We start from the raw sequence: 27,029 nt of genomic DNA, 5'->3' as shown, positions 1-27,029 counted from the left end.
GTAGATGGTAGTCTTCCCCTACTCTCTGCAATAATACCAAAATCTCCAGCTTGCAGCAATCCATCACCGTACAACTACTCCAAAAAATGGTATCGTTCTTAAATGCTCTCAAATGTCCAGTAGCAAAAATAAATGAAGGGTATAGTGCATTAAGGGATTTCCAGCCGAGTCTCACAGGGTAGTGGAAACTGCTTGAAGCTGGACTCTCGGGATACCTCTTGCTTTTGCTGCCTTTAGCAATAGCTTCCTAACTAATCAGTCTCTGGGCTTACATCACTGCTTCAAGTCTGTTCTTTCTCTGTTTAGTGACTGAAAACAGGACACAGCCAATTACTCTCCTCTGAGTTAACCCAGTTTCTGTTTATCCACCTAACAGCAGTTGTCATGAAATCACAGTGTTGAAACCTTACCACAGAGAGATCTGAAGTAGGAAACGCCATTGTTGTGGCTCACAATGAAAAAGAAAACTTAAGTTTTTTAGTCTAATCAAAGATTAGATCATGCATCTCTAAGGAGAGAGCGGCTCCTCCTGTCACACAGGAACGCTCAGCTTACAGATCAATAGATATTTTACTTCTGCTGTCACTGCTTAATTCTAGCAATGGAAGGCGTACATATACAAACTGTGCTCGGTGGCAGTGGCTACACAAGATATACAACATTAATTACCTAACACTGTCTGGGTCGATCATCCACTCTGCATTCATCAAGCCAGTCTGGGGAATTGGCTGCAGTGGGTATCTGATGGCCTCAGCATCTGCCAGCCGCTGCGTTACGTGTCTGCTTCCAATGTGTGGAATGGTGGATATTTTCTCTTACAGGGTGAATGATCTGCTTTTATTTAAATATGACTGTAGGTGGTGTGTACCTGTGCTAACGTTGCACATGATGATCCATGTTGTAGTTATCCAAAAATGAGAGCTGAAACCAAGAGTTAAAGGGATTTTCCCACAAAGAAAGTTAAAGGGGTATTCCCATCTCCCAGATCCCATCCCAATATGTAGTAGGTGTAATAATAATAATAATATTAGCAAATACCTTCAATTAGAAATTTAGTATAGTTTTTGTGATTCACTATGTCTCTTTCCTCATGTGCAGGCATTGCAGGACCTTAGGTATCCATGGGTAGCACCACTAACAACTAGCTAACTGTCACTATATCAGTTGTCGTACACCTACTACAAATTGGAATAGGATCTTGGAGATGAGAATTGCCCTTTAAATTTAAAGTTGATTTTAATCAATGCACCTTGGAATAATAAGTCATTCCACAATTGGATGTGTTTAAATAAAATGTTCCTGTGCTGAGATAATCTTATAAATGTGCCCCGGCTGTGTACTGTGTAATGGTCGTGTCTGACCGTGTAGGGACATGGTCTGATCATACCACAGCTCCTGGGCAGAGGAGGGAGAAAAAGCATACTGATATTACAGTATGGGATCACAGCTGATTCTTTTTGTGAGGTAAAGCATTTCTCTGCTTGTTTTTTACAAAATGTTTTACCTCAAGGAAAGAATCAGCTGTGATCCTGTGCTGTAATGTCTGTATACTCTTTTGCACCCTCCCCTGCCCAGGAGATGTGGTATGATCAGACCGTTTTCTGTACACGGTCAGACACAGCCATTACACAGTACACAGCAGGGGCCCATTTATAAGATTATCTCAGAACAGGAACATTTTATTTAAACACATCCAATTGGGGAATTTATTATTATTCCAACATCTATTGATTAAAATTAACTTTCTTCATGGCACAACCCCTTTAATGTCAGCTTTACCAGAATTAACACTTTCATATTCAAGTCTAATCATCTGCTTTCCTGTTATTCTCGTGATACTGTAACACTGACTTTTTCAAGTCCATGCTGAGTACTACTTGTTAAAGGGAAGTGACCATCAGAAAATGGACAATTGTTTAAAACAGGTTATTGTATTTTTTTGGGGGGGTGGGTGGTGGGGGGGTCATGCAAAATATCTGAATTAAAATGAAAAAACAAAAATGGAAATTCTGCAATTTTTACACCATTCATTGGGGCTATTTTAGACTCGGAATTCCTGGTGATTTTTCAGAAGTCTTATTATCACAGGCAGGATTATAATGATGAATAAAATGGCTGACAGGTAACATTCACAGCTGGTAAAACAGGATCGACAATGCAGAATGGGGGCTGTAATAGCTCCCGCTCCCTCACAGTGACCTTTGCACCCACTCATTAGATGCTTTAATACAAAAGATAGGGTAGGAGTCATTGCTAATGGACAATATGAGTCTAGAATTGCCTCTGTGACGAGAATGAAAATTGCAAGATTTCTAATTTTCTTCATACAGATGGTGATAGGAAAAACATTGCCAAAAATTAGAAAAAAAAAACATTAATTTAAACAGTCATTTTCTGATGGCACAACCCTTTAAAGTAAATAAATACCGTATATTCCGGCGTATAAGACGACTTTTGAAGACTGAAAAATCTTCTGTCTAGTCTGGGGTCGTCTTATACGCCGGTAATGCTTTTGAACTTTCAGAAATTGACATGCGGGGATACTCTGGGGGTGTTAATAAGCTGCCGTGGCCGTATCCCTGCCATGTGGGAGTTAATATAAGGTGGAGGGAGTTAAAATACGATGGCGGTAGGTCCAGACGGTCAGCGCTTCTGTGCTGAAACGGACACATCGCTGCGTATTCCCAGCTCCGGACACAGCGCAGGGCTTCTGTGCCGACAGCTTTCACTTGTCACAGAAGCGCTGCGCTGTGTCCGGAGCAGGGAAGTTCGCATCGCTTCTGTGACAATATATGAAAAGCCGGCAATTCAGCAGCGGCATAAGCCGGCACCCGACAATTTAGAATAGAAAGAATAGAGCATCACACATAGATTAGATAGAAACATGTCAGTCACATATATATGAAGTACAGTGACAGTGCTGGTTACTGTACTTGTCATCTAGTGTTAAAATAACGGATTTATTAAAAAAAAAATTGGCGTGGGGTTCCCCTTAATTTTAGTCTCTAGCGGAGGTTAAGCAGACGGCTGGGGCAGATGTTTGAAGCCTGGGAAGGGGGTAATACCCACGGAGCTTCCCAGGCTACTAATATCAGCCCCCAGCTGAATACATAGCCTTTACTAGCTATTAAAATGGGGGATCCCAAAAAAATGACGTGGGGTCCCCCCTATTTTAATATGTTTATGAGTGACAGTTTTCCTGCTATATACCTGCATGTCATAAGAATTTAAATTAAAAAAGGACCATGTTAAATTCAAATCTGTTTTTTTTAAATTTTTACCGGTGTTTGGTATGCGTTGGAAAAGGGGTAGTCTTATACGGTGAATATATCCTAAACTCTATATTTTAACAGGAAAGTAGGGGGGTCGTCTTATACACCAGGTCGTCTTATACGCCGGAATATACGGTAGTATATTCTTACAGATCTGGGTTCACACACAGTTATTTAGCAGAGTTTTTTTTAGCCTTGGTGGATTAAAAAAAATGGAAAATAGGAAAGGAGGAATTATACTTTTTCATGCTGGTAGCTTTGGCCTAAAAAAATGTTATAACTACAAGTGTGATTCCTGCCTTATAATATTAAAACAAAAGTTGCAGAAATGTCATATCCCATAAGGCTTCCCTGATGATCCATATGCAAAAGAAAAGGCTTAGCTGTGACCTGTATCTTCTGCACCATAGATAGAAGATAGGCTGCCCTGCACTGAATCACCTAACTGGTTCAGTAATAGTTAATACATGTCAATGTAAGTTTAGAATTGACATAACTGTAAAAAAATAGTTATAAAAACGCCACGGAGGACATGGAAACCTGAGCATTATGCACAGACTGTGGGTGGACCATAGGCATCGCTTACCTGTTACTGTAGAAGCCAACTGTCAGATTCTTTTTTTTTTTTTTCAATTTTTTTTTTTGGGGGGGAAAGGGATGGTGGGTGTCAGTGTGTGTAAGGTTGATAGTACTTTAGGCCTTCGTGGTGTCCATGAAAAAGCCGGATCCCACACGTACTGGAAACACGGGTGTGTGAAGGAGACCTTATAATGTAAGTGGTGAGCAGGAGTCTCCCCATATTCCTCCAATAGTTGTTTACTTTGTATGATTTGGAATACTGTACCCTTTTTGACAATTAATAAAGATTACATAAGTTTAAACTTAAACCTGCAACTATTAAAAAAAGAGCAGATAAACTGGTGTACATCTAATCACCCCCTAGGATAATCACAAGTTTACTGGCATGGATATATTTAGGGCATGTTTTCATTATTTTTAGTAGATTTCAGGTGTAAGGCCTGCGGGTTTGTGCTTGTAGCTTAGACTTAGTCATGAGAAAAAATCGGCAAATTCCATGGTTTTAAGGTATCAAAACATAATAAAAAATTGTCTTTAGAAGGTCTTAAAGTTAAGTAACTAGAATCTCAGATGAACAACAACACATGACAAATTCCACCATGCCATTATTTAAGAAAAAGTAGGCCAGAATGTAGAGGCTGTGTGTGGAAAAATACATCCTGTTTCTTTTTGGCAGTTTTCTTGTCTATCTCATTCAGACGTTTGTTAACACATTGCCAATGAGGAAAGCCACCAATAATTATAGAGAAGCAATGGTTGCTGCCCATCAATCTGATAAGTGTTATGAAGCCATTTAGAAACTATTTGGAATCAAACATTCTGCAGTGATAAAGTTTGTTCACAAATGGACTGCATTCAAGACATTTGACAGTCTTCACAGGAGTGGACATTCCACTAAATTCACCCCAAGGTCAGATGGTGCTATGTACTAAGAAATTGCAAAGAACCCAAGAACTACAGTTCAGACTCTGAAGGCCTCAGAGCCTTAGCATGTTCAAAGTTCACCGTACTAGAATTAGAAAATTTGCCCTGTTTTTTAATATGAGCCCCGACCAAGTATTGAGTGCATTTACTGAACATGCATTTCAGTAGGCCTACATTTCGGATTGTAAAAACATTTTTCAAGCTGTTATAAAGTATTTTAATTTTCTGAGATAATGACTTTTGTGTTTTCAATGGCTGTAAGCCATAATCATCAACATTAACAGAAATAAACACTTGAAATAGATCACTCTGTTTGTAATGACTCTATATAATATATGAGTTTCACTTTTTGTATTAAAGAACTGAAATGAATGAACTTTTTGATGATATTCTAATTTAGTGAGATGCACCTGTAATATTTTTTAATATGTGGAGCTGGAATCTCTTCTTTATTGGTACAGTCTTTGATTCTACTGTACCGGTATATGGTGTTCTAGAATTTGAAATAGACTGAACAAGTATGGCTTGTTTGGAAGAAATTATAGCAACATGGGTAAAGTTGTGAAGTGACTTGACAATGATCCTAAGCAAAACAGCAAATCGACATCAAAATGACTAAAGAAAGAAAAAAAATCAAGGTGTTGCAATGGCGCAGTCAATTTCTAGGTCTCAATACATTTTAAATGCTTAAAGCCGTAAGGTGTTTATAAACGAATGTCTATAAACCTCAACTAGCTTACATCGGTGTAAGGAAGAGGGACCAATAGTCAGGGGTGTACATAGAGATCATAGGACCCCATAGCAGAAGTTCTAATTAGACCCCCAACAAAAGAAAATAATTAATGTTCGGGGTCACAGAAGAGCATATCTCACAACTTTTCAGCCTTTTCAAAGTAATTTTCCTCCTACAGAAGCCTTAGATCTCTCTTTCATTGCACCCATAAAGTGTTATGCCAACAAAAATGCCCCACAAACACTGTATGATACCCACACTATGAATGCTTCCACAGTACCCTCCACAGGCACAGTATGATGACCCTACTGTATCCCACCTCAACTTCCCCAGCAAAGTATGGTGACCCCCACCACAGTATAATCCCCCAACTGTGACCCGCACACAGCCCTCCATGCAGTATAATGGGCTTACATGCAGCATAATGGCCCCCACACTTCTCCACAATGTATAATGGCCCCCCACACAGCCCTCCACACAGTATGATGTACTCCTGTTCGACAGTCAATCTCTGCATGTGTCACAGCTGTCTAACAGCTGTGACACTTGCAGGGGTGGAGACAGTGAAAGAAACACTCGCCAGAAAGGGTTAATGATACATACTCGATCAACACTAGTGGTGAGTTCTCCACGCAATCTCAGATTATAATGGAAGTGTATATAGTATTTAAACAATTTCACCGAAAAAAAATACACCTAAAATTTTATGTTTTAGTATCATTAAAAATTCAGTTGTAACTGACCCTCAAAAAAAAATAAACAAAAAACACCAAAAATGGTTAAAAGGCTGTAAAAGATTCTCAGCCCAAAAAGAGATTCTCATAAAGTGGGGAAGGGGCAATGCCCTGAGCTGACCCCTAATCTGTCCCTACCTCACAGCGGAGGTTGGCACCCTCTTGACCTCATATGGCGCCCCCTCTCCTAGTCGGCTCACACTAAAGGACCCTATAAGTCCCTGATTAGGTGAGAGTGGTGGCAGTCAATTATCAGTGTAAGCTGATGAAAGAGGGTAATCACTATTCAATCCCCAAGACCAATGGGCCGCCACCACTGTACCTGCAGTGTACAGGGGTGGTAAATCAAAAAATAGGAAATTAATGGGCACTCATTTCCTAACAGCTATCTTAATGGCCCAGATACTCAAGAAGATATCATCAAACAATCAATAATACTGTATATAGATCTCAATCTGGCTGTTAATACAGAACAAGTATATATGTATTAATAACAAAAATGATCGCAGGGAATATTCTTGCATCCCTCACCAAACCAGAAAATAGATGTCACTTTATAACAATATACACAATAGACCAATCTTCAAGCACAATAAGCATAAAGATTCACTAGTCAGACAGAAAGTCAAGAGATATAGTATGGAGGTGTCCTTGGACCCTCCTATTCATAGGGACAAGATCAGAAATGCAAATAGACCAACCCCACAACTACACCGCTAAGTTCAAATACAGATGCAGGTATGTATAGCTCGACGCGGGTGTGTTTCTCCTGCTAATCGGCTCATCAGGAGCCACATACCCTATAAATTCTGATAATATAATATGAATGCTTAATAAGAGAGACTTAGCTATATGAATCATGTTGGTATTCTCAGTAAGGTGCCTCATGCAAACTGCTCTGCAGATGTAGCAGTGGAGATAGTGGTAGAGTGCTCAGTGCAAACAGGGGGAATAATGGCCCATTCCCATGAGGTTTGTGCCAAATGGCAACCACTCGCACTGACCTCCACCCACATGTATATCCTAGTGGTGAGTTCTCCTTCAATGGAAGTCTTCAAGCACAGGCTGGGCAGACATCTGTCTGAGATGCATTAGTGAATCCTGCATTGAGCAGGGGGCTGTACACCATGTCCCTGGAGGTCCCTTCCAACTCTAACATTCTAAAATTCTATGATCTCTGCTGCGGCCACTCGCCACATTGGTAAACCAGTCAGTGTAGCAAGTGGCTGCAGCAGAGTTGTGACAATCCTTTTGTTTTTTGGATCCACAAAACAACACGGACACGTAAACAACACCATAGAGCACATGTGAGAACAGCAGAAGTGTGAAAGTTGGCCTTGGCCCCATTCATATATCCATTTTTTTTTTATCATGCATGAAAAAGAAAAAAACAGACTAATTTCCATCAATGTGCTAGATCAGATTTTGTCCAATGTTTGGTTCATGCGTCCAATTTTACTATCAGTATTTCATCTGTTTTTTTGCATATGAAAAGATAAAATAAAACTTCCTTGTTTCTTTTACCCTATAAACAGTGAAAAATAAAGTGCAACACTAGAATGACACACGTATGGTGTGTGCAGTGCATTTTTCATTGACCCATTGATTTCAGTGAGGAAGTTTTATTTGTGGCTCAGATCAAACCGGACACGTCTCTATTCACACTTGGTCTGCAAGGACCTGTGAAAACCACTAAAGACCATAAAGAACTTAATGGTTACATGTTCTATTTGTGAAAAAACACACGGGCACGTAGTTGAAGTCACTTTAAGGGGCCTCAGTGTTAACATTTTGCATCTGTGAAAGGGGTTGCCCAGCCTAAGGCTACAAGTGTGCAGTAACTCTGTCTCTGCAGACTTGTGAAACCTCTCATTCTGCGTGCTGTCAAGATTCTCTCATGCCAGGAGTGGGCTGTCATGTGACTGCAAGAATATGATTTGCATACTTACGACCATATTCCGACTAGACGTGTCTTGCCTCGCTCCATGCAAGTGTATCGAGCAAGGCCATGCCCCTTACTGCATGTAGGCAAATCAAATACTTGCGTTCATGCACCCGCCACTCCCGACGCGCGCTGTGAGGATACTCCAGTGGCGGGCACATAATGATTGCAGACTTGTAGGCTAAGGCCGGAAAAACCCTTTAAGATAAAGTGTAGTGTGCATTGGGCTATGTACTTATTAACGTGGTGGCTTCCATTCATAATTCCTAAGCCACCTTACAGACCCCATTGACTTTTGATAAGGTGTGTTGTGGTGTCCATTATTTTGACAGGATGTTTAATGCCACTTGCTGAGCTATTTCTCTGGTCAGTTTTGAAAGGTTTTTGTATTGGAAGCCCCAAACTGAGCACCGAGGCCAAATGTGTACAGAGTCTTATATTATTCTGTAAATGATTACTCAGAACGTAAGAGCGTCGTATAAACCTTGGTGGTGATTTCTTATTTCCCTGTGGTCATTTCTGGAGAAGTTACAGCTGTTATTAGTTGTCACCTTTGATAAGTGTCTTAGTAGCTGATAGTTAGTATGGAAATCCTCCTTAAAACATAATGGTATGCCTTGATGTAAGTATGGGCAGAGTGAAATAGAAAATAGATACTTAAGCTGCCATACACGAAGAACTTGAGATTTTTTATGTGCATTTAAGTGTAAAATGCCACTTTTAAAGGCCATTTCTGCCAAATATTTAAAAGTAATTCCCATATCTAGCTTAAGTTGAGTGTGAAAGGTGGGAGCGTTGTGTAAAGATTTGTACTAAAATCCAGTTTTCATCATCTCAGAAGCCATTTAAGTCCTTCACCCAGGTCAAGGTTTTGCAGAGACTGATGTAACTTATACATAAGCTAATTTTGGCAAGAACTCCGTGCATTTTCAGCTGATGCCAGGAAAGTATATCAAAATGTCCATGTAATGTGAAGCGCTGCATTTTATTCATATGTTAATACTAAATATTATTGTTTCACTGCACATTGTCTGCCTGTTATTTATATTCACTTTGATTGTGTTTTCTTTCTCTTTTTTTGTATGTAATCTCTGGTAAGTTACTATATTTAATGAAAATGACTCATTTGCATATAGGCTTGATGGAAATAACGATTGCACTTGTATTTTGCCGATAGTTGAAATTTTCAGTGTTGTTTCATGATTGCTGTATGTTGGAGTGAAACGCCACTTATAGATTGGACTAGAGAATTATTATTAATATTGCTCTAGATGACTGTGTAATTCAGCACAATGATCTGATACTTATTGATTACAGTGTAATATTTATTGAAGACACAGCCATTTGTTTTCTCTATTTTCATTTCTTTCCTTCTCACATTTCAAAAGCCATAACTATTTTATTTTTCCATTGACATAGCTAAGTAAAGGGTTTATTTTTTTTGTGGGTCAAGTTGTAGGTGTCACCATTCATTTTACCATATAATGTAATAAAACCTGGAAAAAAATTCCAAGTTGGGTGGATTTTTTTTTTTAAATGGCAATTATTACAGTTTTTATTGGGTTTTGCTTCTATAGAATCCATTTATTAGTAATAATTACAAGTTGTCCTTACATTACAGAACAGTAGGGTTTTTTATATAGAGGTTTTTTTAACTACTAAAAAAAAGTAAGAAAAAAATTGGCAGGTTTCTGAGAGTCGTAACTTGAATGAACACTTCTATTTTTTTCTCCAGGAGGATTAGTGACCAAAAACAGCTATGTAATTTACATTTTTTATTTTGTTTTGAAGTTTACCATATGGAATAAGTATTATATTTCAATAGTTAATTACAGATGCAGCGATACCTATTTTTTCAGCTTTTTGTAATTACATTTTCATAAAAGAGCATGATTTTACTTTTATTGTGTTCTTTTATTTTAAAGATATTTGTAGTGGTCTAACTTTTTTAATAGTCCTAAGGGAGCTACTGTCACGTTATCGTTCAGGCAATATTGTAGTATTGCATTCTAATGTAAAATTTAAATCTTCTATGAAACTAAAAGACCAAACTTTTTTGGAGCAAAACACTGTCAGATACGGGGGCCTTTAATGGGCCATGACGATGCTATTGGCACCCTGTGATCACATCACGGAGTGATGAACACAAAGACACCTCCCTTCCTTCCATTTCCAACTACCTAAATGCTGCTGCCCCGTCTGACAGCAGCATCTAAGGGGTGATCTGACTCAGGAGCCTGCTGCACAGTACAGCCTGTAGGGCACACATCTCCTGTTTATTTACTACACATGTCACCAGTGGTTTAATTTAGGAGCTTTATACATGGAAAAAGTGTTGAAGGACTTGTAGCACTTTGCATATAAGGAGAACAATACATAACAGTAGAAAACTTGCATAATGTGCATGAATGACTGAGTGACAGTCTGGTACCTTGGGAGAGAGGGCCTTGACCTTAGGGCTTACAATCTACAAGGGAAGGGGAAAGGTGACTGAAAGTAAGATTGGAAGTAGTTCATGACACAACAGCGGATGGTTGTACGCACTGCTGAAGAGGTGAGTTTCCAGGTTACATTTGAAGTTGTGATGAGCAGACAAGAGTAGAGCAAAGAAGGAGGTCCCGTGAGGACCAGGGATCACATGTGGGTGTAATTATTTGCATTTCAGGAAGAAAAGCGTGACGAGATCAGAGTTTCATCATCTAATCAGAGAGCTTAAATCCATCCTAAGCCACATGTCTTGTTTCTTTCTGTATCCTACCATTGACCTGTATTCTACCAACCTATAAACTGACCAAGCACCATCGTAATCCCACCAGTCCAGTTGTGTTCTGTATTTGCTGTGGTTCCTAGTTGTTATCTTTTTTATGACATATTTTGACTGCATATACATGGTTGTATTATGTTTTGTCAAGATTTGCTCTTTTGGTCTCTGATCCTTTTTTTGTGGCACAGAAATGATGGGGCTTTCAGGACTGCGAGCACTGCCATGTGAAGGCAACTTTAGGCTTTGTGGTCACTAACACAGTAGGTCATGGACAATTGCGACTCAGGCTAAGAAGATTTTGTTAGAGAAGACCCAGCAGAATTTTGTAAAGCTTTTTTTTTTATTTAATAGATTTTGTTGAGAAGAAACTTATGTAGATTTTTTTTCATTATTTAAAGAACATAAATTTAAACATACCTAGGCATAAATTAGGAAAATTAGGTGTTTTATTACTTTTACAAAGTCAAATTAAGTAGCTGTTATTTCTCACAAAAGGTACTTAATTTTATAATTTAGTGTAAATGGGTACAATAGGTAAGGGAGGACTCAGTGTACATTGAACCAGGTGATAGGTCCTAATGCAGGGTCTTTTAAATGTCGACATTTATCATGATAAAGATGTTTTTGTGACAGATATCCAGATAGCAGTTACATCTCTTGAGTCTCGTCCAGTGTTGGAGCATGTTGATCAGGTAGTTATAGAAAGCGTGGTCAGGGCTGCCTGCATGGTGGTAGGTAGTTTGCTGAAGAATTTTCCCTCACTGCTTTGAATCAAATAAAAGCCGGACATAACCAGACTCTACCTCTGTGATGTGTTTTTGTGAACTTTTTATGTGCATAGCTTTACTTAAACACAAGAGTTTCTCTTTATTATTGATCTTCATTGATCTTCCCGCGGTCATTTTCCGATTCATTTATTTTCTACTTTCAAAATGCTTTCATTATTTAAAGGGAATCTGTCACCAGATTTTTGCTACCTCATCTGAGAACAGCATAATGTAGGAAAAGAGACCCTGAATCCAGCAGTGTGTCACTTAGTTTACTTGGTGCAGCAGTTGTGACACAGTCAGAGTTCTTAGATTCAGCATGAAGCAGAGCTGAGAAAGCTAACCACGCCTACACCAGGCTCTCTATGTACATTGTATATGGACAGTGAGCTGCTGATCAGAGGAGGGGGCGTGGTCGGACGATGTTCGGATATGCCAGCTAATCACAGCAATGATAATTTCCTGGTGATAAAACTTTCACTGTAAGTAAACAGCATCACACAGCTTGATAGGTGACACATCGCTGAGTTCAGTGTTTTAACCCTTACCTCATGCTGATCTCAGATTACATAGCAAAAACATTCTGACAGATTCCCTTCTAAGGTACTTTATTACTTGGTCCAATACAACTTTTTGACACACTGCCCATGGCAATCTCCAGCACTTGTGGACTTACGCAATATGAACATGTTGTGTTTTTTTTAATACATTCACATCCATAAAGTAGTTTCTATAGATCTAGTTATTTCTGTAGATTCCAAATACTAGATTTCTACGACACCATTGTGAACAGAGTTTATTTTCCTACGACGCCATGTATGTGAATGGACCCGTGCAGCAGAACTCCAGATTTTACTTGATGGTTTTTCCCCGCAGTCATTTTGAGTAGTGACAAGGAGGAAGGTATCACCACAAAATCCAAACAATCCCTACTGCTCGGCTCCATTCTTCAGTTCTGGCCGTGAACAAAGACAAGCTAATAGAGCTGCTTTCTATAATTTGGCTTCCAATTTTTTCAAAGGAAATCATTTTCTAAATTGTTTACTTCATTTAAATGTAACGGAACTAAAGAATATGTAATGTTTGGTGTAATTAAATTACCGTCCGTTCCCTTATCTCGCGGCTCCATGCAGACAGTCTGCTCATCCGCCACCACGGCATGACTTACAGCAGACGGTGTGCCGAAAGCTCGCATTTTATTAGGTCGGCTGCTTTATTTTGTCCCCAACTTCTTCCCTGCGTTTGCTGGAATATATGACTGTGCTACCTACTTAGGAATTAACATTGTTGGAAAGAAATCTAGCGTTTGGCAGCTTGGCAGGATCTCAACGCTTATTTATTGCCGGGTGGAAATGGGTGAAAGTGGTTTGTTAATTGCATCGAGACTTAATCTGGGCACATTCATATGGAGGAGGAAGGAGAGACGCTCCGTTTTCTCCCAACCTACATAGGAGGTGCAGAGCGATGAATGAGGCATTAGCCGGCGTGCCAGCTGCTCCATACAAACTCTTACAATGCAGTTCACTAGTCTGTCATAGCCCCGTGTCGTCTGGACAGCTTAGGTTGCCATAGAAACTAAATTCTGTTTCAAGGAGCAGGGCGAATGCTAATTGTAGCCATTTGTTGTTCCTTCTGTCATTGCCTTTGCTAGCACTGTTTTGCAGGAGCCAGTGTTTCTGGGCAAACAGTATGGAATACCCCCCTCTTCCTCCCACCCTGAGCTTTCCTGCTCAAGGCTAATGTCTGCTGCTCCGAAATGTGAAAAGAGCAACCCACAGGTCTGACATTGCCACTAGATGGCCGCGCTCTGCACCGCTTGACGCCGGCTCTGACAACTGTTGATCGGTGACATGGGGAAGCCATTAGCTTTGTGGAATCTGTTAGAAGTAAACTGTTGACGTGGATATTAAACTGACATTATCCCCCCCGAGACTCATCCAGAGTCAATTTTAACAAGTGTTTATCTTGGTATAAATAGAGCATTGATGTGCCAGGGGTATCCGTGCCGTCCTCATGAGCTTTGCCTTTATTTTAATTTGGTGCTGCACTTACATGGCCCTGGGCGATAGCACTTATTAGGTTAGCACCGACTGTTTGCTATTCACAGCGGTATTTAAATAGCTGTCATCCCCATACATTTCGATAATAAATGACAAAAACTTGATGTTCTTTCGGCAATTAAATATACTAGCAAATGAGACAAATTGCGAGCGAAGCATCTGTCATTCAGCTGGTGTATACTGTTTGCCGGCTTATGCAATGTAAATAATCATAAGTAAACTAAAATGAGAAATAGAAGATGCAGTGAGAGCAAATTAACTGCCTTTTATGAAGTCTGATTTCTGAGCAAATATAATGTTAGCATGGGGCATAAATAGTCCGCTACGGATCTTGTTATAGACTCTCATTAGCTAAATAAATGTTACATGTATAATATATTATGAGACTTAATTTCAAGCTTAATTCCACTTGCAAAATCACTTTTTTTGAAATCTAATAACAAGAAACACTAGCTGCTCCACTTGGATCCTCTTTTCTAGGGTTGTGGAGCTGGTAAGCCAAACCTCTGACTCCTCAATTTCCCTGACTCAGACTCCACAGCCCTGCCTCACTACTGAGCGTGTACATAAAGTGCAGCACAGATTCATCTCAACTAAAAGCCGAGATCCTAAGATCAGGAGCAGAACAGACATTTCATAACTTTCCCAAATTCTTATGAAAACATTTACAGCACATCCTGCACTGAACTACTGAACCCAATTTATTATATATTTTCGGAGTCGGTCCATTTTATACCCACTCCACAGCCCTGGGTGTCAATATTATCTTGTCCTAGTAACCACCTATTCTGGGCAAATAAGACATTGTGCACTTGGTTGTATTACTGCTCCCTATGTGAGCCCGTATCTCGAGCCAAGGAGGCGATCAGATCTAACGAGACAGTCTCCTATCCTGTTACTCATAAAGCTCTGATGCTCCAGCTGGCCTCCAATGTTAGCCGACCGGGCCATCACGCTGATTATAAATCTTTTTCAATATGATTGTTCATCTGTTGCCCAGGGTCCATAGGCAAGTGCCTACTATGCCTAATTCGTAATCCAGCACTGCCAGCAGATACTCCCCAAAATAACTATTACTTACCCTTAGAGTCTATATATTAATTAAAAAAATAACCTAATAAACGTTAAAGAAGTTATCCCAAAAAGTAAATACATTTCTGGAGTAATCCAGATTATAAGTTTGACTAAATGAATTTAAAAACTCCAATCTCCAGTTTGTCTATCCACAGCTACTTCTTTCTCCTCATTCGAGCGACTCTTGTCACATCTCCATTGTAGCTGCTCCTCATGGCCAGAATGCTCTGCGGCATTAGTGCTGAAGATGCTGAGCATTTTGTCCTCACATCTGAAGGTGGACCACCACCCATCCACAGGAGCAACCGCTTGGGGCAAAATTACAGATTAAAAAAGTTTTGTATTTACAAAACTGCTATGCAAATTGATACTTATTGTGAGACATCCCCTATAACAATCCCCCCCAATTTAATCCTTTATTAAATAAATTACATATCAGTTCACATCTGTTTATTTATTGTGGCTCTTCTAGTGTTTTTGTGTCGAATCGCCCCAAGAAAACATGAAAAAAAAGTGTGGTGAAGGGAATCTAGCCATGAAGCTATACATAAAGGAGACGGGGCCTGAGGATGCCCCTTCATGCACATCTTATCATTGTCCTCTCATCGATCTTGGCACAAACTTTTTTTCCCTACACAGTAACAATCTATTGTGTATTTTGTAAGCTATATCGCTGATTCTGTATGTCCTTGAAGAATTTTTTGTGAATAAGACATTCACTGTTCTGGAGCTGGATTTCTCCTCATTTTGTATTTCCCACGCCTTTTATGTGGCTTTTTCGTGCCCCGAACACCTCCAGGCTGCAAATCACAGTGAGCTGGACTATATTTCTTTTAACAATCCCTCTCCTCCACCTCGTCAAGCGAGCACTACTTGAACCATCATCACCAGGATTCACTAACCATAACCATGTATGCTGCTGTGTCCCTCTCACTTTGCTGTCACCTCGATCTCTCTTCTGTCTCTCACTATACTGCTGTCAGCTGGATCTCTCCTCTCTTTCCCAGTTTCCTCCTCTGTGTCGGCTCCATCTCTCCCTTCTCTAATACATGTCACACAAGTATAGCAGCAGAGTGAGGTTTCTGTTTAGGGCTGACTTCCCAGTGGTCACTGCAGTAATGGAGAAGGTTACAGCTTGTATAGTCCTGGCAGGTGCTCGGGCTAGGTGATGTGTGACTGAATGTGAGTGGATGATTTCTACCTGTGGAGCTGAGCGACAAATTCTGATGAAATGATAGGTGCATTTTAAAAAAGTTATCCAGAATTTCAATATTGATGGCCTATTTTTCGAACAGCCCGTCAATACCAGATCTGTTAGAATCTGATTCTCAGCACCGCTGCCGATCAGTTAGATAAGGGCTTACAGAGCTCCGGTGAGCATCACATCGCCATCATTTTTCACCAAGCACCGCTCTGTCCATGTAGAAGTAGTTTTGCCCAGTGTTGCAGCTTGGTTCCATTCACATTAATGATACTGATCTGTAATATCTGGCACAGCAACTACTGAATGGTGCAGAGTTGTGCCTAGTAGTAATGAAGACCGCGTGTCTACATCAATCAGCTGCCAGTCACTTGCACCCCGACTGTTATAGTGATGGTCTATCCCTGGGATCGGCCAGTAATATTGCACTTCCAAACACTGCTGTATCAAGGATATTGACTTCCCCTGTAACTTGATAACATTTATGGCTAATAACATATAGGCTCATCGTGTTGATACATTTTTGTTCTGACCTGATTTAGTTTTGATCTTTTTTTTCCCATTGGATTCCAACCAAGTATTTCCCATTTCTCCAGTGGTTCTTGGACTTGTAAGTCTGTTTCCAAGGGAACAGTTAGCCTTTCATCACATGGCGGTACAACATCTCCGAATAGATTGTGTATGTGAACCTCTAGAGGTGCTCGTGATAAATTGACCCGTTACTACAGTGCTAGTATTAGGACTTGGCTTCATCAAAGATGGATCTCGGCTTCTTTAGAAATCACAGTTTGGAGACTTTCCTGGTTGCTGTGTTGTACCAAGCGTGACTGATGCCATTACTAGAACATATGCCAATTGTTGGGTAAGAAAATAGCAAACATGTTTATGAAGTAAATCTACACTTTCCCTGTGCTTTCATTAAGTCCCTAATATTTCCTTTCTAATAGTTTATTGTATACAAAGAATGAAGTCCTATGGGAATAACTTCTGTTCACAATGCTGGCTACTCCAGGGCAAGCCAGGTACTGTAATAGTAGTAATAATGCCCTGTAAACAAAGCACAAACAATATAATCCTTAGGACACGTGTCCTTTACTAAGAACAAAATAACTTATGTATCATTATTTAATACTTAGGGACCGATTCAGTAAGACTGGCATTCTCCTGCCAGCAATCCTGCGGCTTCCAGTGACGTCACGTCAGTAGAGCAGCTCTAGTTCTTCTGGACTGGTCGGTCAACTGGGCATCAGTGCTGATGCCATGCTGATTGACTGCCGGCTTTCCACAGTTTGGCAGCAGGGAGGCGGCTGTCCATCACCATAACATCGGCCGAGATAACCCATCAACAGAGCATAGTAGAAGAGAAGAAGCTGCTCTGTTGACGTTAAGTCACTGGAAGCCGCGGAATCACCGGTAGGAGCGGTCTGTGACAGACAGGCGGAGATCAGCATCGGGCAGAACAGGCAGGTAGCAACCATCGACCTGTAAGTTCTTAACCCAATTGCAAAAAAAAAGGCTAAGTCCCGGATACCCCTTTTAATGGAGGAGCTTGCTGGAGTACGATGCCCTGAATTCATGAAGAGCTGACAAATATTTGCGACTTTTTCAACTGTTTTAGGTCAGAAACTGGTGAAATAACTTTGATATATTGGCCCCAGAGTGTATAGTGTAGTGTAGAGATGAGCAAAAAGATTTGCACTACCTGGGTCCGTCGTCCATTTATCACCTATATCATATACAGGCCAAAGAAGATAAGTACATCGAACCAGGGTAGTGTGAATCTTGCACATCTCTATAGAAGTGTGGACTCTGCATATAAAAATACAATATGCACATTTATGTACCGGAGAAATTTCCCACCTTCTATCGAACTTGCCTCACACACTGCACTTATCTTTATGAAGAGGAGAGGGAGCCTCATCGTATGGAAAAAAAATCTTAAGATGTTGTGGAAGCTACTGGTGTGTGTATGATATAGTATGATACATAGCCACAGCTGCTGCAGAACCTCTTTTAGAGTGGATCTTGGTCAGTGTGCATTTATTACCATAGCTGTAACCCTATTGAAATTTATAAATTAAATGGCAGCATGGTGGCTCAGTGGTTAGCACTGTTGCTTTGGAACGATGGGGTCCTGGGTTCAGGTCCCACCAAGGACAACATCTGCAAGGAGTTTGTTTGTTCTCTCCGTGTTTATGTGGGTTTCTTCTGGGTACTCCGATTTCTTCCCACGCTCCAAAGTGACACTTTGGCAGTTTGCTGTTGTTAACATACAACGAAGGTTTTATCACTAGGCGATTATTACTGCCAGGACTGGCGCTATCGTGAGCAGTGGTCCAACTCTGCCCCCTCCTCTGATAAGCAGCGCACTGTCAATAGACTATGTACACAGATAGCCTGGTGTGGGTAGGGTTAGCTTTCTCAGGTCTGCTTCATGCTATATCTAATAACTTATTGTATAACAACTGCTGCACCCAGTAAGCGAAGTGATACATGGAATCAAGGTCTCTTTTCCTACATGCTGCTCTCAGATATGGCAAAAACCTAGTGACTGATTCCCTAAAAAGAAAACTGTTTAGTATTGGGCATCCATAAGAAACACACATGTGTAGTAATTTTTGTGGTGATTATTATGCCCTACCTGTATCTTACCCCTCTGGCATGTTGGCAGATGATGTGTTACTCTCTGCTTTTTCCAGCAGTGCCACATTCTTCTTTATTAAAAGGCTTTTAACCTGGCACAGCGCTCAGCGTATTCTGTCTTACAGGATGATGAATCAGGAAATGACAATATTCTATCATTCACTTTCTAGAAATGACTGTATTGGGAAAAAGTAGTAAAACCAAAGCAAAAGCAGATATACTGAAGAGAGCAGACAGCTTTTTCTGAGTGATGAAAATGCTATTGATTTATGACAAATGCCAGCCATAGCGGGCAGAGATGGTTTTGTCGCTGTCATCTGAGAAGTGAAAGCAGACAGGTTTTGTTATCAATCATTCGGTCTTAATGTCGGCCAGTGGCAGGCTGCTGGGACGGATTTCAGGACTTGCTCGGACGCATCATAGTGGCATTTGTGGTTTGTGGCAATCCAGTCCTACGGAGAAGTGACACAGAGCGGAAGTGACACCACGGCTGAGAGGCACAAGGCTCCTACATGAGACACAGATATTACAGCACTTTGTTTCCGAGGCTCCGATCTGAAGACTTCATTCTCTAAAACGTGTTGATTGTGTTAGATTGTGCTCATTTGCAGATTGGCGGAAAGATTTACATGGCTAAATAAGTCTTAGCTTTTGCTCTTTTTGCGCTCCCGGGGACGTCTGTGTGATGTATCGCTGGTGCACAAGCTCATTTCCTGGAATAATGTATCATGGCCACTGGTGCAGTTTTATTTATAGACGGCATGAAAACAAGTTGTTTATATTTGTTGAGCCTTATATCTAGATGTACTTGGCTTTATATATCTTCGCTTCCTTCTAAATTGCGCATCCTAGCCCAGAAATGTGCCGTAGTCTGCTCTGTGTTATATCAGAACTGCAGTGACTAGTTTTAATTAAAGCCCTTGCATTTCCCATTGCCTGATTGTGCTTTTATTGGTAGTAAACATTGCAGCTTAACACTCCACCATCAGCATGCACTACATTTCAGCCCTGTCAGAAAACCAATTACCGTTTTATTATTAAGAGATAATTATACCGATTCATTTTTGCATGTCCAAAGTGCATTGATTAGTAAATAGAGATGACTGATCACATTATTTTGGAAACAAATAAAGGCAAAGCAGATAACATGACAATTCTGCCTTTTCTCTTTTAAAGGGCCGCATTAGTATCCAGACTATTTGCATTTACTATTACGTGCAGTTATGGAAGTTAAATGTTTTAGACCATGGCACCTGCTTATGTTTACTGATCTTAAAGTGAACCCTCAGTGAACCTACACTTAGATATTCTGGAACCGCATGAGCTGCAGGGTAGTATATACCATATCTCCTAATAACCAGGATCGATCTAATAATAGAGTAGGAAAGTGATAGGGAACATAAATTTCTCAGTCGCTTCCTTGCTAAGCCATCGTGAGGTACAGGCTATCTTATGACAACCTCTGTCTATTGCATTTGCAAGCAAAACACAAGCTGCTTAACACGAGGCCAAAGTCATAACCGGTCGACTGTGATGCAGAACTTATTGTGATATGCAGAAGTAGTGCTGTTGCTTCAAAAGCATCCAGCTACTGTTACAAATAACACAAGCACAGTAGACAGGAAGTGTTGTGCTACAGAAGCATCCAGCAACTAGAGGGGTTAACACAGTCACAGGAGACAGGGAGTGTTTTAGCAGAGCCCCAGGGAGATTGTGGGGAACTTGTTATTGTAGTCTGGCTGAAGCCGATGAGAAAGGTGGTGTGTTATCTGGAGCTGACAGAGGGCAACTGAACAGGATTCAGATCAGGAGAGAAGCTAAACACAGGTCAGATAAACTCCCTGCACTAACAGTACAGAATATTATCGGGCAGGAAGATAAGGACTGGGATGAATAGTGTCACAGACATCATCTCCCTCATCAACCCCCCCCCCCCCCCATCTCCATGCAGGATAAAGAATGCTGTGTACTATTGTCCTTGTGAAGGAAAGGCCTGTGGTTGTATATGCATAGAAGTGTGCTGCTAAGAGATCTAATCTATGCTAATTTATGCTACTGAAGACACTAACACTGTGCCTTGTGAAGAAACTACTGTATTGTTACTGGAGCCAGTTGCTCAAGAAACTCAGACTGTACTGTAATGAAGATTGTTGCTGTAATGTGCCTGAATTGCACTGGCCGTGCTTCAGATTAAATTCCACTGTTGAAAAAGACTCTTGTCAGATGTGTCTGGTCAGCAATTGAATCTATCGTGTGCCTGAGAGAAGCTGCAGCCTATGGTCGCCCTGAGTAACGGTTCCCACAGGATTCCAACGAATTCATGTAACCAGTCTCGCCTCTATCTGAACTTAGGCGGCGTACGTGTAACATCCATCCACATTCAGACTGTTTACAAAATCCTGCTCCTCTTACACTTTAAATAGGATGTTTGCTCTTCTGACTGTCCCATTTACAGTTGTGCTCAAAAGTTTACATACCCCGGAAGAATTTTTCCTTTCTTGGGCTTGTTTCAGAGAATATGAATGATAACTAAAAAACTTTTTCTCCACTCATGGCTATTGGTTGGGTGAAGCCATTTATTGTCAAACTACTGTGTTTTCTCTTTTTAAATCTTAATGACAACCAAAAACATCCAAATGACCCTGATCAAAAGTTCACATAGCCTGGTGATTTTGGCCTGAACACATGCATAGAATTTGACACATGGGTTTGAATGGCTACTAAAGGTCACATCCTCACCTGTGACCTGTTTGCTTGTAATCAGTGTGTGTGCATAAAAGCTGAGTGAGTTTCTGGGATCCAGACAGACTCTTGCATCTTTCATTCGGCCACTGACATTTCTGGATTGTGAGTCATGGGGAAAGCAAAAGAATTGTCAACGAATCTACGGGAAAAGGTAGTTTAACTACATAACACAGGAAAGGGATACAAAAAATATCCAAGAAATTGATAATGCCAGTCAGCAGCATTCAAACTGTGATTAACAAATGGAAAATCAGGGGCTTTGTAAAAACCAAACTACGGTCAGGTAGACCAACAAGGATTTCGGCCACAACTGCCAGGAAAATTCTTCGGGATGCAAAGAAAAACCCACAAATAACATCAGCTGAAATTCAGGACTCTCTGAAAATTAGCGGTGTGGCTGTTTCAAGATGCACAATAAGGAGGCACTTGAAGAAAAATGGGCTGCATGGTCGAGTTGCCAGAAAAAAAACATTACTGCGCACATGCCACAAAAAATCTCACCTACAATACGCTAAACAGCACAGAGACAAGCTTCAAAACTTCTGGAACAAGGTAATTTGGAATGATGAGACCAAAATTGAACTTTTTGGCCACAATCATAAACGTTACATTTGGAGAGAGGTCAACAAGGCCTATGATGAAAGGAACACCATTCCTACAGTAAAGCACGCAGGTGGATCGCTGATGTTTTGGGGATTTGTGAGCTACAAAGGCACAGGAAACTTGGTAAAGGTTAAAGGAAAGATGAACGCAGCACATTATCAGCAAATACTGGAGGCAAATTTGCACTCATCAGACCAGAAGCTGCACATGGGATGTACTTGGATGTTCCAACATGACAACGATCCAAAACACAAGGCCAAGTCGACCTGTCATTGGCTACAGCAGAACAAAATGAAGGTACTGGAGTGGCGATTTCTGTCTCCTGACTTCCATATCATTGAACCGTTCTGGGGAGATCTCATGCTTGAAGTTCATGCTAGACAGCCCAGGAATGCAAAAATGCAATTCCACAGTTGTTTTTTTGTTTTTTTTCTTTCGACGTTCACTGAATGCTAAAACTGACCTGCCATTATTATTCTCCAGATCATTACGAGTTTGCAGATACCAAACATGTATAGATTCTTTTTATTTAAGTGGTGAAAAAAAAATCCAAAGTTTTGCTAAAAGAAAAAAAAAATGGTGCCATTTTCCGAGACCCGTAATGTCCCCATTTTTCGGGATCTGGGGCCGGGTGAGGGCTTATTTTTGCGCGCTGGGCTGAAGTTTTTATTGATACCATTTTGGGGTAGATCCGATGTTTTGATCGCCCGTTATTGCATTTTATTGCAATGTTGCGGCGACAAAAAAAAACGTAATTCTGGGGTTTGGAATTTTTTTCTCGTCACGTCGTTTACCGATCGGATTAATTCTCTTTTTTATATTGATAGATCGGGCGATTCTGAACGCGGCGGTACCAAATATGTGTATGTGGGGTTTATTTTTTATTATTTTATTTTGAATGGGGCAAAAGGGGGGTGATTTAAACTTTTATATTTTTTTTTATATTTTTAAAAACTTTTTTTAAAACTTTTTGCATGCTTCAATAGTCTCCATAGGAGACTAGAAGCAGCAACTGTTACATAAAGGTAATCAGCAGATCACCTCTATGTAACAGAAATGCTCCTGTACTATGAGCGCCAACCACTAGGTGGCGCTCATAGTAATCTTTACATGACAACCACTGGAGTCTGCTGCAGACCCAGGGTTGTCATGACCCCCTATTGGTGACCTGCGATCACGTGACCGGGTCGCCGATGGCCGGGGCTAATGCCGCCGTCAGAGATTGACAGCGACATTTAGCATGTTAACAGCTGCGGGTGGATCGCGATTCCACCCGCGGCTGTTGCGGGCACATGTCAGCTGTAATAATCAGCTGACATGTGCCCGGTTCAGTGCGGGCTCAGCGCCGGAGCCCTCACTGAACCGGGGGTGATGGCCTGGGGCATACTAATACGCCTTGGGCCAGTAAGGGGTTAAACACACGTACAGTGCACTACACACACAAGGCACTAATTATACAGTGCTGGCCAAAAGTATTGGCACCTCTGCAATTCTGTCAGATAATACTCAGTTTCTTCCTGAAAATGATTGCAATCACAAATTCTTTGGTATTATTCTCTTCATTTAATTTGTCTTCAATGAAAAAAACACAAAAAGAATTATCCTAAAGCCAAATTGGATATAATTCCACACCAAACCTAAAAAAGGGGATGGACAAAAGTATTGGCACCCTTTGAAAAATCATGTGATGCTTCTCTAATTCGTGTAATTAACAACACCTGTAACTTACCTGTGGCACCTAACAGGTGTTGGCAATAACTAAATCACACTTGCAGCCAGTTAACATGAATTAAAGTTGACTCAACCTCTGTCCTGTGTCCTTGTGTGTACCACATTGAGCATGGAGAAAAGAAAGAAGACCAAAGAACTATCTGAGGACTTAAGAAACCAAATTGTGAGGAAGCATGAGCAATCTCAAGGCTACAAGTCCATCTCCAAAGACCTGAATGTTCCTGTGTCTTCCGTGCGCAGTGTCATCAAGAAGTTTAAAGCCCATGGCACTGCGGCTAACCTCCCTAGATGTGGACGGAAAGGAAAAATTGACGAGAGATTTCAACGCAAGATTGTGCGGATGGTGGATAAAGAACCTCGACTAACATCCAAACAAGTTCAAGCTGCCCTGCAGTCCGAGGGTACAACAGTGTCAACCCGTAGTATCCATCGGCATCTGAATGAAAAGGGACTGTATGGAAGGATACCCAGGAAGACCCCGAGACATAAAAAAGCCAGGCTGTAGTTTGCCAAAACTTACCTGAGAAAGCCTAAAACGTTTTGGAAGAATGTTCTCTGGTCAGATGAGACAAAAGTAGAGCTTTTTGGGAAAAAGCATCAACATAGAGTATACAGGAAAAAAAAAAGAGGCATTCAAAGAAAAGAACACGGTCTCTACAGTCAAACATGGCGGAGGTTCCCTGATGTTTTGGGGTTGCTTTGCTGCCTCTGGCACTGGACTGCTTGACCGTGTGCATGGCATTTTGAAGTCTGAAGACTACCAACAAATTTTGCAGCATAATGTAGGTGTTATGTTCTGCTACCAGAGCTAAGGAAAGAGAGGAGATCTGTCCCTACGATAGAACTCAGCTGAATCCCTACGATGTAACAGGGAACCTGATCCTGCGATCAGACCTGCTAAAGTCCTAAGCTAGTCTGTACGGAGACCTATAGATGTGGGGGAGGAATCCCTACAAGTAGTAAGGACTGGGAGGGATATGGGACACCTCCTAACAGAAATAGTAGCAGACAGACGAACAAACAAAACATAAAGAACATAGAGGTCCGTAGACCAAGCAAACTAACAGAGTAAGATACAGAGCACAGGCTAGCTAGAAAGTAGTTATACAATGAAGTCCAGCAAAGCCAGAAGGGCGGAGCAGGATTAAATAGGCCAACAAGGTCATGTGACCAGCAAAGGAAAAAAAACCTAAGAGCAAGGTTCTAACAGTACCCCCCCTTCTAAGAGGATCCTCCGGATCCCCTAGGACCAGGCTTATCAGGAAATCTCCTGTGAAACGCTCTGATAAGTCTGGACGCGGAAACATCATCCGACCTCACCCAAGAGTTATCCTCGGGACCGAAACCTTTCCAGGCCACAAGATACTGCAAACTACCTCTATACCGTCTAGAGTTAAGGATGCGAGAAATTTCATATTCCCCGTCCTCCACCACCGGAGGAACAGAGGCAGAGGCGTCACAATCCGATACAACAGCTTTTTTCAACAGAGAGACATGAAATACCGGATTAATTCTCCAGGAGGTAGGAACCTCCAACCTAACAGCAGATTGGTTGACAACCTGAAGCACCTTAAAGGGCCCTACAAACTTGGGACCCAATTTCTTTGAAGGAATCCTCAACCGCAGATTCCTAGAGGACAACCAAACCATGTCACCAACAGCGAACAAAACCTCCTGTCGTTTCCTATCAAAGTAGTCTTTAGATTTTCTGTTGGCCTCCTGAAGATTACCACGCACATCCGTCCAAACTCTCTCCAAATCACCGGAAAAATTCTCCTCCTCAGGCACGGCAGATCCCAACTTGGAGAACGACCCAAACGACGGATGTCTCCCAGAACAACAAAAAAAAGGCGAACAACCAGCAGAAGAAGATGTATGATTGTTCAGAGCAAATTCAGCAAGTGGCAGAAACTCAGACCACCCCTCTTGATTGTCTGCCACAAAACAACGCAAGAACTGCTCAACATCCTGGTTTTTCCTTTCTGTCTGGCCATTAGATTCAGGATGATATCCGGACGAGAACGACAAATGAACTCCCAACCTATCACAAAAGGCACGCCAAAAACGAGCCACGAACTGAGGACCCCTATCAAAAACAATGTCAGTAGGAACGCCATGAAGTCTGACAATTTCCTTGACAAAGGCCTTAGCGAGAGTTTTAGCGCAGGGCAGTTTGACGAAAGGAACCAAGTGACACATCTTGCTAAAACGGTCCACGACCACCCAGATGACAGTAAAACCCTCAGAGGGGGGAAGGTCAATTATAAAGTCCATAGCCAAATGTGTCCAAGGAGCACTGGGAACCTCCAAAGGACAAAGCAACCCCGCAGCAGGAGTATGTGAGGACTTAGATCTAGCACATATAGTACATTGACGCACCCACTTAATGACTTCCTTCTGCCATCCAGGCCACCAAAAACTGCGACCCACCAGTCTCTTGGTCTCAGAGATTCCGGGATGACCTGCCAACCGAGATTCGTGACACTCAACAAACAAATCTCTCCTAAAGGTCCCAGGCACAAACAACCTCCCATGAGGAGTGTTAGAAGGGGCATTCTCCTGTGCTTTAAGAATCTCATTTTCCAAAACAGAGTCCAAAGCAGCTATCACAACACCTTCTTGTAAAATGTTCTCCTCTTTCTCAGCACCGACTATGGGAGAAAAACTGCGAGACAAGGCATCCGCCTTAACATTCTTAGTACCAGGGATGTAAGTAACGGAGAAATTAAACCGCGAGAAAAACAGTGCCCACCTAGCCTGACGGGAATTCAGGCGCTTGGCAGCATCAAGATATATCAGATTTTTATGATCCGTAAGAACCTGAACGGGAAATTCCGCACCTTCCAAGAAGTGGCGCCAGTGTTCAAATGCGAGTTTAATAGCCAATAATTCCCGATTACCAATATCGTAATTCAGTTCAGTCTCCGAAAATTTTTTTGAAAAAAAGGCACAGGGATGTAATCCATCCCCGTTATCCTGAGACAATACTGCGCCAACCCCCACAGAGGAAGCATCAACCTCAACCAAAAACGGCCTAGTAACATCAGGCTGCATAAGGATGGGAGCAGAGGTGAACCTCTCCTTGAGATACACAAAAGCTTCAATGGCCTCAGAAGACCACTGAACCGCATCAGCACCTTTCCTGGTGAGATCAGTCAGAGGTTTGACAATACTTAAAAAATTTTTTATGAATTTTCTGTAGTAATTGGCGAAACCCAAAAACATCTGTATCGATTTCAAACCAATAGGCCTAGGCC

General features: G+C 41.3%; 1 protein-coding gene and 1 long non-coding RNA gene across 5 annotated transcripts in view; one reads left to right on the top strand and one right to left on the bottom strand.

Annotated features, from left to right (window-relative positions):
- The window catches only part of LOC141204556 (uncharacterized), a 35,642-nt gene extending 34,842 nt beyond the window's left edge, over window positions 1-800 (bottom strand). The window contains exon 1 of the long non-coding RNA XR_012275422.1: window positions 670-800. This is a non-coding gene — a long non-coding RNA (uncharacterized lncRNA). The remainder of the gene's footprint in view (window positions 1-669) is intronic.
- The window catches only part of DIAPH3 (diaphanous related formin 3), an 801,864-nt gene that overhangs the window by 664,118 nt on the left and 110,717 nt on the right, over window positions 1-27,029 (top strand). The gene's annotated exons all lie outside the window — the stretch shown is intronic.

Source organism: Phyllobates terribilis, unplaced genomic scaffold (assembly GCF_046119375.1).
Source record: "Phyllobates terribilis strain yellow unplaced genomic scaffold, ASM4611937v1 Scaffold_2__4_contigs__length_985480577, whole genome shotgun sequence".
Lineage (NCBI taxonomy): Eukaryota > Metazoa > Chordata > Amphibia > Anura > Dendrobatidae > Phyllobates > Phyllobates terribilis.
The sequence above is the reverse complement of the archived record's forward strand: the minus strand, read 5'-3'. Positions and strand labels throughout refer to the sequence as shown.